We start from the raw sequence: 14,033 nt of genomic DNA on the forward strand, positions 1-14,033 counted from the left end.
CGAAACATCGGGGCTCGCGCGTAGCTTTCTGGCACATTAGTGCTGACACGCAGATCGATGAGCCTGGTGGTCCTTTCCCACAGGCGGGCTCGCGGGCGCGGATGCTGCGCGCAGCTGCGTGGCGGGACGGACTGGTTTCCGGGAGCGGGTCCGGACCTTGATCCGGCGTCTCTTCAAAAGGAGGACCAGGGGCAGCCAGGGCAGCAACGGCGCGGCGCGGCGCGACGCGACGGGCAGATCCGCCCGGCCCGCATCTGCGACCGCGCGGACGCCTCTTCCGCTGTGGCCGCGACCTGCGCACAGCACTCCACTGCGAGCCGACACGGCCCAGCAGCCTTCTGCGATACAGCAGACCGCGTTCATCTACTGACACTCTCTGCCTTTGCGGCGCGTCAACTGTCGGAGTTCCTAGCTGTTCTATTAACCATGGAGCATTGTCAAATGAAACAACTTCCCACTGATGTTTGCAAAAAAATTATACTGAGGTGGTAAAAGTGTTTGGGTACCTCCTAATATCGTGTCGGACCTCCTTTTGCTCGGGGTCCTGCACGAACTCGACGTGGCGTGAAAATGTCGTTGGAATTCCCTGACCTTTGATCTGTTGTACAAAAGTAGTTATAGGGTGACTTACAGTTTGCCGGCCGGGGTGGCCGAGCGCTTCTAGGCGCTACAGTCTGGAACCGCTCGACCGCTACGGTCACAGGTTCGAATCCTACCTCGGGCATGGATGTGTGTGGTGTCATCAGGTTAGTTACCTTTAAGCACACTACTCGAAATTAAAATTGCTACACCACGAAGATAATGTGCTACAGACGCGAAATTTAACCGACAGGAAGAAGATGCTGTGATATGCAAATCATTAGCTTTTCACAGCATTCACACAAGGCTGGCGCCGGTGGCGACACCTACAACGTGCTGACATGAGGAAAGTTCCCAACCGATTTCCCATACACAAACAGCAGTTGACCGGGGTTGCCTGGTGAAATGTTGTTGTGATGCCCCGTGTAAGGAGGAGAAATGCGTGCCATCACGTTTCCGACTTTGATAAAGATCGTATTGTAGCCTATCACGATTGCGGTTTATCGTACCGACTGTTAGCAGAATATGGAATCGGTGGGTTCAGGAGGGCAATACGGAACGCCGTGCTGGATCCCAAAGGCCTCGTATCACTAGCAATCGAGATGACAGGCATCTTATCCGCATGGCTGTAACGGATCGTGCAGCCACGTCTCGATCCCTGAGTCAACAGATGGGGACGTTTGCAAGACATTAACCATCTGCACGAACAGTTCGACGACGTTTGCAGCAGCATGGACTATCAGCTCGTAGACCATGGCTGCGGTTACCCTTGACGCTGCATCACAGTCAGAGCGCCTGCGATGGTGTACTCAACGACGAACCTGGGAGCACGAATGGTAAAACGTCATTTTTTCTGATTAATAAAGGTTTTGTTTACAGCATCATGATGGTCGCACCCGTGTTTGGCGACATCGCGGTGAACGCACGTTCGAAGAGTGTATTCATCATCGCCATACTGGCATATTACACGGCGTGATGGTATGAGGTGCCATTGGTTACACGTCTTGGTCACCTCTTGTTCGCATTGACGGCACTATGAACATTGGACGTTACATTTCAGATGTGTTACGACCCGTGGCTCTACCCTTCATCCGATCCCTGCGAAACCCTACATTTCAGCAGGATAATGCACGACCGCATGTTGCAGGTCCTGTACGGGCCTTTCTGGATACAGAAAATGTTTGACTGCTGCCCTAGCCAGCACATTCTCCAGATCTCTCACGAGCAACTGACTCGTCACAATACTGTAGCAGTCGCGCGATTCCGGACTGAGCGCCTAGAACCGCTCGGCCACCCTCGTCACAATACGCCAGTCACTACACTTGATGAACGATGGTATCGTGTTGAAGCTGCATGGGCAGCTGTACCTGTACACGCCATCCAAGCTCTGTTTGACTGAATGCCCAGGCGTATCTAGGCCGTTATTACGGCCAGAGGTGGTTGTTCTGGGCACTGATTTCTCAGGATCTATGCACCCAAATTGCGTGCAAATGCAATCACATGTCAGTTCTAGTATAATATATTTGTCCAATGAATACCCGTTTATCATCTGCATTACTTCTTGGTGTAGCAATTTTAATGGCCAGTAGTGTAGTTCTAAGTTCTAGGGCACTGATGACCTCAGAAGTTAAGTCCCATAGTGCTCAGAGCCATTTGAACCATTTGACCTACTGTTTAACGTGGACTCTCACGTCAACAGATACTGTGAGAGGTGAAAGAAGGGTATACATCAGGTGTCAAAAGCCGTGGAATACGTTCTAATTTCGTGTCGGACCTCCTTTTGCCTTGCACAGTGCATTAATTGGACGTGGCATGAAAATGTCTTTGGAAGTCCCCTGTAGAAATGCTGAGCCATGCTGCCTCCACAGCCCTCCATAATTGCGAAATTGTTGCCGGTGCAGAATTTTGTGCTCGAACTGACCCATAAATTTTGGATGGAATTCATGTCGGACGACCCGGGTGGCCAGATCATTCTCTAAAATTGCCCAGAATGTTCTTCAAACCAATCGCGAACAGTTGTGGCCGTGGCCCACTGATATGGTGCATTGTCATCCATAAAAATTCCATCGTCGCTAGGGACATGACGTCCATGAATGGCTGCGAACTGTCTCCAAGTAGACGAAACCAAGGAGCCCAGCCCATTCCACACAAACACAGCTCACGCTATTATGGAACCACCACAAGCTTGCACAGTGCCTTCTTGACAACTTGTGCGATGGTTTCGTGGGGTCTGCGCCACATTCGAACACCACTATCAGCTCTTACCAACTGAAATGGGGGATCATCAGACTAGACCACGGTTTTCCATTCGTCTTGGGTCCAGCCGATTTGGTCGCGAGTACAGGAGAGGCGGTGCAAGTGAAGTCGTGCTGAAACTGACGTCAGACGTCTGCTGCCACAGCCCAATAACGTTAAATTTCGCCGCACAGTGCTAACGGACACGTTCGTCGTACATCCTACATTGATTTCGGCGGTTATTTCAAGCAGTGTAGCTTGTCTGTTAACACCGACAACTCTACGCAAACGCCGATGCTCCCCGTCGTTTATGGAAGGCCATCGGCCACTGCGTTGTCCCTCGTGAGGTATTGCCTAAAATATGGTATTGTCGTTACTCTCTTCACACTGTCGATCTCGGAATATTGAATTCCCTAACTATTTCCGAAATGGAATGTCCCATGCGTCCAGCTCCAACTTCCACTCCGCGTTCAAAGTCTATTAACTCCCTTAGTGCAAATGACAGCCCCCCCCCCCCCCCCCCCCAATGCATTACCCTTTTATACCTCGTGTGGGCGATACAACCGCCATCTGTCTATGTGCATATCACTATCCCATGAGTTTTGTCACATCAGAGTATGTATCTGCTTCCAGGTATAAGTGTGCCTTAGGTAAAATTGCTATCTAGAGAGGGATTAACGACGCCTAATTCATCATGCCGGACAATTGTTAAGCGAATTCTGAGTTCGAATACAATATATTTCTTTGAGAGAGGAAATCTTCTACCCATAAGCCAACACCTGTTTAGAAAGTGTCGCTTGTGCGCAAAGAAGTTTGCCATTTTTTTGCACGATATCGTACGAACCGTGGATGAAGGAAAACAGACAGATTTGATATTCCTAGATTTCCACAGACAGATTTCATATTCCTAGACTTCCAGAAAGAGTGACACAGTGCCACACTAGAGAGTTTTAACGAAGATCCGAGCATACGGAATAGGTTCCCACATATGTGAGTGGTTCGAAGACTTTAAATTAATAAAATCCAGTCTGTTGCCCTCTATGGCGAGTGTGCGAGTGTTCATCGAAGACAACTGTATCGCCAGGAGTGCCTCGAGGGAAGTATTCAAAATGGTTCAAATGGCTCTGAGCACTATGGGACTTAACATCTAAGGTCATCAGTCCCCTAGAACTTAGAACTACTTAAACCTGACTAACCTAAGGACATCACACACATCCATGCCCGAGGCAGGATTCGAACCTGCGACCGTAGCGGTCGCGCGATTCCAGACTGAAGCGCCTACAACCGCTCGGCCACAACGGCCGGCCAAGGGAAGTGTGAAAGGATGGCTCTTGTTTTCTGTGTGCGTCAACGATCTGACTGGTAGCGTGAACAACTGTCTACGGCTATTTGCTGATGACTTTATGGTGTACGGGAAAGGGTGGTGTTTGAGTGACTGTAGGAACATACACGATCACTTGGATGGATTGCTGTTCGGTGTCATGAATGACAGCTTGCTATAAATGTCGGAAAATGTAAACTAATGCGCATGAGTAGAATAACAATTTTGTAATGTTCTAATACGATATTGCTGGTGTGCTGCTTGACAGTCAAGTCGATTAAATATCTAGGAGTAATGTTGCAAAGCGATATGGAATGGAATGGAACGAACCTGTAACACCGGTGATACGGTCAGCGGACCGTCGATATCAGCTTATTGTGAGAATTCTCGGAAAGAGTAGCTCTCCTTTAAAGGAAAACGACGTGCCAGACACTTGTACAACCCATTATTGAGTTTCGAGTGTCTGGGATCCTCATCACGTCAGAATAAAGACATCAAAGCAATTCAGAGGCGTGCTGTTAGATTTGTAATCGGTAGGTTCGATCAAATGCGACCATTACGGAAATCCTCCGTGATCTCAAATGGGAATACCTGGAAGAAAGACGTTCTTTTCGTGAAACACTGATCAGAATAATTAGAGAACCGGCATTTCCTATGAACTGCGGAACGATCCAACTGCCACATATATAGCCTACATCTCACGTAAGACCTGCGAAGATAAAGAGAAATCAAGTTCGTACGAAAGCATGTAGACACTCGATTTTCCCTCCCACCATTTGAGAATGGATCAGAAAAAGTAGTGACTAGTATCGGTGAAAGTGGCTCTGACACGTATATGTATATATGCTGTTATCGTGTTCTTTAGTACAGATGCTAATGAGGTTGTGCACTTCAAAACATACAAGACACAAATGTTGTTTAGTGAAATACCTCGTATGTCTCATGCATTGTACGCGAATATGATGTTGAGCTCACTAACGAGGTTTGCTTTGAATATGGTATCAGGTCATATATATAGCCTGAGGCCTCGTCAAGAGACTGCGCCTTAGTAAACAATGCCGCAAGGTGATGAGGAAAAAGAATGGCTAACGAAGAGATAAATTGGGATTTATGTTTACTGAGCGGCATCACAAGTTTCAGTCATTACAATGTGTTTGAATTGTCAGTATATTCTGTTCGAAGAACTCTATTCAATCATGATGAATGATGGTGGCAGAAAAGGTGAAAGTGGTGGGAACACTATTTGAGGTGTTGCAGACCACGACACTAGCACAATTCGAGAATGATGGAATACTCGTAACAAATTAGGCTTGATCTTCACATGAAGTTACATACAGAAATAAAGGAGATCCTAAATCACAGCGACTGGTCAGAGACTTACTCCGTGTCCCTCCCTAGACCCAACTCACCACGTGACATAACTACACACCCTGCCTCCTCCACCCAACACAGCAAGTTGCTTAGTAAGTTAGAGTTAAATGTTCGTGAAATTTGTGTCAAGAAAATATTACAAACCTGTCTCCTTAAATGTTCGTTAGTAGTATAAGATTCGAATGAGAGGACTGACTGATGAGTGAATCTCTTTTACCAATTCAAGAATTTCGACATTTCTTTCTGAACCATACAGTATTCTATTAAACGAACAAGCATTTTTTGATCCTTTTTTTGTGGTTTTAGGGCGCACAACTACAATGGTCATTAGCGCCAAGACTAAGTTAGGAACGCACTGCGAGGCACAAGGTTAAAACAGCAACTAAAAGGGACAACACTATAATAGACATATTAACAGGCATAGGATTAAAAAAAAGCAGCATAATCAAATGTCCTTAGACAGGTTTGTCAAGTGGATAAAACGAAGAACGCGAGCAGCTGCTCCTGGGTCATCTGCTAAAATGGCATCCAGAGTACATGGCAGGCCAAGATCAACGCGCAGTGTACTAAAATTTGAACAGGACGATAAAATGTGGCGTACCGTCAGCAATTGCCCACATGGGCAGAACGGCGCCGGCGTAGCCGTCAGCAGATGGCGATGGCTGAACCGGCGGTGTCCAATTCGTAACCGGGCCAAAACGACCTCCTCCCGTCGAGAAGGGCGTGAAGAGGTCGTCCAAGCCGTGGGAAGAGGTTTCAAGGCCCGAAGCTTGTTGTCCGTGAGTGTAGCCCAATCGGCATGCCACAGCGATAAAATGCGCCGACAAATGACACTGCTACAATCAGATGAAGGGACACAACAAGAAGCTGTCCGAGGCTGGAGGACCGCAGCCTTGGCTGCGGCGTCTGCAGATTCGTTCCCAGGGATACCGACATGGCCAGCAACCCACATAAAAGTAACCGGACAACCGTCGTCCGCCAGCTGCTGAAGAGAGCGTTGGATCCGGTGCACGAAAGGGTGAATCGGGTACGGATCACTGAGGCTCTGGATGGCGCTCAGGGAATCAGAGCAGATGACATAAGCAGAATGTCGGTGGCGGCAGATGTAAAGAACAGCCTGGTAGAGGGCAAATAGCTCAGCTGTGAACACCGAACAATGGCCATGGAGCCGGTATTTGAAACTGTGTGCCCCGACAATAAAAGAACACCCGACACCGTCATTGGTCTTAGAGCCACCTGTATAAATGAAGATCATATTAATGAACTTCGAACGAAGTTCGACAAACCGAGAGCGGTATACCGAAGCTGTGGTTCACAGGAGATGCCACAAACACTGAAAGGTAAACTTAACCAATGCAAGGAAACTCCCTGAATGAAACCATGTTTTCTTGGAGAAGAGGGCAAAGCAACTGAGTTCTTCAAAAACGGCGTGATTGCTTGGATACGATAACCTTGTGCGGGTGAAAGTCAGCCAGTGTGTTCACGTGAATGTAGTAAGCTGTTATCTGAGGATCATAATAGAACAGACGGCCTCCGTAATCCAGAGTTTGATTCTCTGTGGTCTGTGCGTTACTGGGATCCAGTCCACCAGAGGCATCAAGTCAAAAGACAACTTGAGAGCGAATTAATTTATTTGTATATATTTCGGCAACGCTGCATAGCATCTGTTCATCAGACGACTGAAAAGAAGGGTAGCGACCTCCAACGCCGACAAAGGGAGATTGCTCGAGTAAAAACTAATGTACGAGGGGCAGTCAATAAGTAATGCAACAATTTCTTTCTGAAAGCAAGTTTTTTTTATTCAGGATACCAATGCATCATATTATTCTACACTCCTTTGGCTACAAAACCCTGTTTCTGAAAATAGTCCCTACGGTCGCAGGTTCTAATCCTGCCTGGGGCATGGATGTGTGTGATGTCCTTAGGTTAGTCAGGTTTAAGTAGTTCTAGGTTCTAGGGGACTGATGACCTCAGAAGTTAAGCCTCGCAGTGCTCAGAGCCCTTTGAACGATCTCTCTCTCTCTCTCTCTCTCTCTCTCTCTCTCTCTTTTTTTTTTTTTTTTTTTTTTTTTTTTTTTAATAATCCCCGTTCAATGGACGGCCTTGCGCCACCTTACTGGAAGTGCCTTTATGTCCACATGGGACCACTCAACTGGTCGACATCGGAGTCAACGTACTGGTGCATCAGTAATCTCCGCATCATCCACGTACTGCAACCCGCGGAGTGCGTCCTTCATTAGGCCAAACAAACAGATGGAAGTTGCGATATCCAGGCTGTAGGATGGGTGAGAAGGAACAGTCCGACAAAGTTTTGTGAGCTCCTGTCGGTTGCGCAGATTTTTGTGAAGCCGTGCGTTGTCATAGAAGAGACGTTCATTTGCATTTTTGAGGCGACGAACACATTGCTGAGGTCAAAGGCGTGTGCAGCCAGCCGGCACGCGGGCAATCGGACAGGTTTGTGCGACCTCGTTGCGATGATGACACACGTTTCGCCCAACGACTCATCAAACATTTGTTCTCTGCCAGGTTTCCGTAGACATTGTGCAAGCGCCTTTGAATATCTGCAATGCCCTGGTTTTCCGCCAAAACAAATTCAATGACAGCTCTCTGCATGAAACGCACCTCCGTTAGAGACGCCATTTTGAAGGCTAAGACAGTGTCACCACCCAGCGGAACTTCATGAAACTTTTGGAACTCAATCGGGAATATTCCACGATGTCTCACAACAAATTCCGCATTTCTTCAACTGAAACTGAGCTAGAAGAAAAAGTGTTATATTACTTATTGAACGCCGCACTTATTACTGCAGCAGCTGAATAGAGCTACACGTCTCCAATCACCAGACCAGCAGTGTTCGTACGCAACAGAGTCTTCTGCATAATCGACAACCGTAACCACTACTGCTATCCTTCTGACATCGCCACCATCGTTTACAGTGGAACCGACAATACGGCAGCGCTGTGTTCCTTTCAAAACAACTAATCCTCTCGACTAGCTTTGAAAGGAAGGATGCAATGGTGGAGCATCCCGCTCGTTGGCGTCGAGATTGTTGCAGATGTTGTGGCATAGTAACTTATGACTCTAGAGCTGCGTGTGCGGAATGAATTCTCGAGTCCCACGGCCGACGTGGAGTCAGGAATACATGAGCAATTTGTACTCTATTCATTGATCGAGGCACTTCATACAGCTTCATACAGCTTTTTTTGGTACAGTTCGTGTTTCAGAGGTAGTGTGTGACATCCTCGCTGTGGAATGTTGTAACGGCACCCGCAGCACATCATCACCTGGCGGCTTTGGCGTACTTGCTGACCAAGTAGTGTGTCTCTCATGCGACTCAAAGCAAGGTGGCTGCCGAACACGCCCCTTGGCGGCTGATACGAGGGTTGGAACTTTAATAGTGGCAGCTATTTATTTACAGCTCGTACAAAATAGATACGTGTTTCAAAGTTTTACTGGCCTTTAAATTTGTTTGACTGAGGGGGCTGCTAAGTGCTATAACACCTACTGCTCTTCCCTGACTTAAGCCCTCGTGAGTTCAACTCAATTTCTAAACTCAAGGAAATACTTCACGGCATTCACTTCAGAACTGCTACAGCCGGCCGCTGTGACCGAGCTGTTCTAGGGGCTTCAGACCGGAACCGCGCTGCTGCTACGGTCGCAGGTTCGAATCCTGCCTCGGGCATGGATGTGTGTGATGTCCTTAGTAGTTCTAAGTCTAGGGGACTGATAACCTCAGATGTTAAGTCCCATAGTGCTTAGAGTCATTTGAACCATTTGAACTGCTACAAATTCGTCGGGCAATAGATCGCGCCGCTCGAACTGTCAACATAACTGGCACTGCTAAGAATATCCTACGACTTCCACATCGCTAGCAACGAGTTATACACAATGTTGGTGATTACTTTGAAGGTCAGTAAAACTTTGAAACATGTATCTATTTTGTACTAGTTGTAAATAAATAGTTGCCACTATTAAAATTCCAACCCTTGTACAAGCGTGCAAGCTCTCAGTGCTGAACCCAAGATCCTCGGAGACTGTCTTGTGTTTCAGACAATGTTGGCCACTGACGGACAGATCCCATGAGAATCCCAGACAACTTGTAAACAGCTTGTAAACTAGGGGTTTGGACTAGCAGATGACACTGCACGAGGAGGACCGGTGTAGTCTAGCCATACATCCGACCGATGACTGGTCAGGTGAATCAGCAGGATGCCGAACGATTTTGCCGACTGAGCTTGAAGCATTTTGTACTCCCTCTGGCCAGCTGTGTTGCCGCAGGAGGCAGGTTCTCGTCACATGCTCGACTGTGGCAACGCCTCGTAGTGCTACACCGTGAAGCAATATGGCCAGAATTGTTGGATTCTGGCAGCTTGCTGACAGCTTGAGCAAAAACTGCTGCAGCATTCAGATGCAGAACTTCGGCTTCGCTGACCTGCATATTGCTCTGCTAGATGCGAAAGCCCGCTTGCAGCTTAAGCCGCTTCACAGAGAAGACAGCACCTCAGACGATCAAGTATGGGATAGGAGACACAGAAAACTGTTTAAGAGAGCCTCACCGCCACTCCCCTAAAATAAGTTAAAGAAACTACAAAACTAATTCTTCAGGATGTCCGGACAGCGATTGGTAGCCGCAAATCATGAATAGGAATTCGGTCAGTGTCTACAATGACTCGCCACTATGATCAGTCGAAAGAGTGGCGTCAGTGTAAACGTGAAAAAGTAGAGGCAAAACACGCTACCCGCTCCTGTTTGTCAATATCATAGTACTCACATTTCCATCGCATTCATTATGTTTTATCAGTTGGTATATAGTTTATTGGCAACTAGAATGAATGTTCTGGTAGAGTCCATTTCTTCGCTATGCTCCACATGTATTTCCTTCTTGCAAGATAAAACGCATTCTCACAGTATACGAGAGCAACATAATTTTATTCGCTAAGCGTATTTTTCAGTATGATACAAATTTTGTCGCATACTACACTCCTGGAAATTGAAATAAGAACACCGTGAATTCATTGTCCCAGGAAGGGGAAACTTTATTGACACATTCCTGGGGTCAGATACATCACATGATCACACTGACAGAACCACAGGCACATAGACACAGGCAACAGAGCATGCACAATGTCGGCACTAGTACAGTGTATATCCACCTTTCGCAGCAATGCAGGCTGCTATTCTCCCATGGAGACGATCGTAGAGATGCTGGATGTAGTCCTGTGGAACGGCTTGCCATGCCATTTCCACCTGGCGCCTCAGTTGGACCAGCGTTCGTGCTGGACGTGCAGACCGCGTGAGACGACGCTTCATCCAGTCCCAAACATGCTCAATGGGGGACAGATCCGGAGATCTTGCTGGCCAGGGTAGTTGACTTACACCTTCTAGAGCACGTTGGGTGGCACGGGATACAAGCGGACGTGCATTGTCCTGTTGGAACAGCAAGTTCCCTTGCCGGTCTAGGAATGGTAGAACGATGGGTTCGATGACGGTTTGGATGTACCGTGCACTATTCAGTGTCCCCTCGACGATCACCAGTGGTGTACGGCCAGTGTAGGAGATCGCTCCCCACACCATGATGCCGGGTGTTGGCCCTGTGTGCCTCGGTCGTATGCAGTCCTGATTGTGGCGCTCACCTGCACGGCGCCAAACACGCATACGACCATCATTGACACCAAGGCAGAAGCGACTCTCATCGCTGAAGACGACACGTCTCCATTCGTCCCTCCATTCACGCCTGTCGCGACACCACTGGAGGCGGGCTGCACGATGTTGGTGTGTGAGCGGAAGATGGCCTAACGGCGTGCGGGACCGTAGCCCAGCTTCATGGAGACGGTTGCGAATGGTCCTCGCCGATACCCCAGGAGCAACAGTGTCCCTAATTTGCTGGGAAGTGGCGGTGCGGTCCCCTACGGCACTGCGTAGGATCCTACGGTCTTGGCGTGCATCCGTGCGTCGCTGCGGTCCGGTCCCAGGTCGACGGGCACGTGCACCTTCCGCCGACCACTGGCGACAACATCGATGTACTGTGGAGACCTCACGCCCCACGTGTTGAGCAATTCGGCGGTACGTCCACCCGGCCTCCCGCATGCCCACTATACGCCCTCGCTCAAAGTCCGTCAACTGCACATACGGTTCACGTCCACGCTGTCGCGGCATGCTACCAGTGTTAAAGACTGCGATGGAGCTCCGTATGCCACGGCAAACTGGCTGACACTGACGGCGGCGGTGCACAAATGCTGCGCAGCTAGCGCCATTCGACGGCCAACACCGCGGTTCCTGGTGTGTCCGCTGTGCCGTGCGTGTGATCATTGCTTGTACAGCCCTCTCGCAGTGTCCGGAGCAAGTATGGTGGGTCTGACACACCGGTGTCAATGTGTTCTTTTTTCCATTTCCAGGAGTGTATTATCTGGCTTGTTCTCCTCCATATGCATAATTAAATGCTGTCTCCCTCCCAGTTATTAAAATCTAAGACTTGTTTAGTTTCTACACCCAGTACATATTCTACAGCTAATGTAACTAAGATTCAGGATATCCTTCTCCACATAACCTTTCATGAATGTTGTTAATCGCTAAAGGTTTTATAAATTTGAGGGCACAACCTTGTTCTGAAGAATGTTCTCAGATGTACTAGATCGAAATGTTGTTACTGTTTAGTTTTTTATAATAAAAGCTCTTTTCAGTGTGTGGACTTTCTTGTGCTCTGGTTATATTTGAGCTTGGAGTGCGCTATTCGTATAGGTTACCGCGCAGGCGGCGAGGCTGGGAAGTCAGCCACATTGCGAGTTAACCTTGCACTAGACTGGTGACTGCGGCTCTGGTACTCCGAAGAATCCGATTGTGGTGTTTAGGGTGGTTCCCAGTCTCTGCCTCACAAAACATAAAAACGAATATCATAACACACAGAAGAAGCTTACATGATTCACGGACGGATGGTGAACTAGATCGCGCTTTGACAGGCTAACTGACAACGTATGTGGCAGGACGAGCATTTGGTCAGAGAGCTAAATACTTTCGAAGTAATATAATCAGGGATCCCATCACTGCACAATGTTTCATTGCTTTAACTGCAATTGTCTGAACCGTATGTACATATTCGGTCTTACTAATGCCATTATTTCATGCTCACGCCTTAACGGTTTGGGAAAACGAAAATTTCCTCTATAAAAATAAACATGTAATCCCTGTCATATTTGTAGATGTCGCGAGACATACAGCTCGCTCTGTTTGTCTCTGAAATCTAGAACGCCGTAGGCAAAGGCGGCCGGGTTGTGCTGTGTTCTCCTGGAAGACATTCACCACAGTTCCGCACTGTTATCCAGTGAAGAAAATATAAGCGAGTATTGGGCTAGATCTGTGACTGGATCTGGACTTGCCAACAGGCAGGAGTCAGCCTAACGGGAATAAGTTAAAATATGTAAAGGTAATTTCGGGAGTAACTCAGGGGAATGTTATTGAACTGATACTGTTTACAGTAGCCAGATTGGTTCAAAAGTCTTTTCCCATTGGTGATTCAGTAATCTTCGTCCACAGGATAAATTATTATTCAGGGGTATGACGGATACAATCATTCGAAGCAAAAAGATCTAGTAAACATGGACTCTAAAATACATACCTTAGGTGCTATGATCACTCCTCTATCTTTGATACTGTGAAACACGTCTCTTCTACTGAACAAGTGCTTGTGTACTGGATCATTTTTATCTTGTTTTCGTCGAGCTATATGAAAAGCATAGAGCATGCAGTGGAAGAGATTTGTTTGACAGTATCGAAGACAAACAAGTGCTCATAGTTCTTAAAGTATGAATTTTGGATCCCTTGTTTACTAAAATCTTTTGCTTAGAATGATTGATCTTGTCGTATCCCCGGATATCACTTCGCCTCATCGGCCGAGACTACAGAATCACCATTGTAGACTTGTCCAAGGGGCATGAATTTTGAATCAACCTGTATACAAACTGCCTAGTAGGTAACATCGGAAACACTAGTAGGCTGTTCGCAGACGATGCTGTTGTTTATAGAACCGTTGCAAGGCCAGAAGACATTAGTGAAACGCAGAAAGACCTGTGGAGGAACAATGTCTGGCGCAGGAAGTGGCAGTTGACCCTGCGTACTGCACACAAATAGGCAAAGAGGTACACTATTCTTCGATTACATTATCAGCAAGAGATCATTGGAAACAGTAATGACCGTAACATGCTAGATGTCACCATCTGATGTGGCCGAGCGGTTCTAGGCGCTTCAGTCCATAACCGCGCTGCTGCTACAGTCGCAGGTTCGAATCCTGCCTCGGGCGTGGATGTGTGTGATGTCCTTAGGTTAGTTATGTTTAAGTAGTTCTAAGTCGAAGGGACTGATGACCTCAGATGTTAAGTCCCATAGTGCTTAGAGACATTTGAACCATCCGAAGTGACCTAAAGAATGATCACATAAAACAAACAGTAGGCAAATATTCATTCTGAGAATGTAGCCGATCACACGGTGTATTAGATTATTAGAAGAGATTAACAAGATCGAAGGAAGAATGGCC

Source organism: Schistocerca piceifrons, chromosome 1 (assembly GCF_021461385.2).
Source record: "Schistocerca piceifrons isolate TAMUIC-IGC-003096 chromosome 1, iqSchPice1.1, whole genome shotgun sequence".
Taxonomy (NCBI): domain Eukaryota; kingdom Metazoa; phylum Arthropoda; class Insecta; order Orthoptera; family Acrididae; genus Schistocerca; species Schistocerca piceifrons.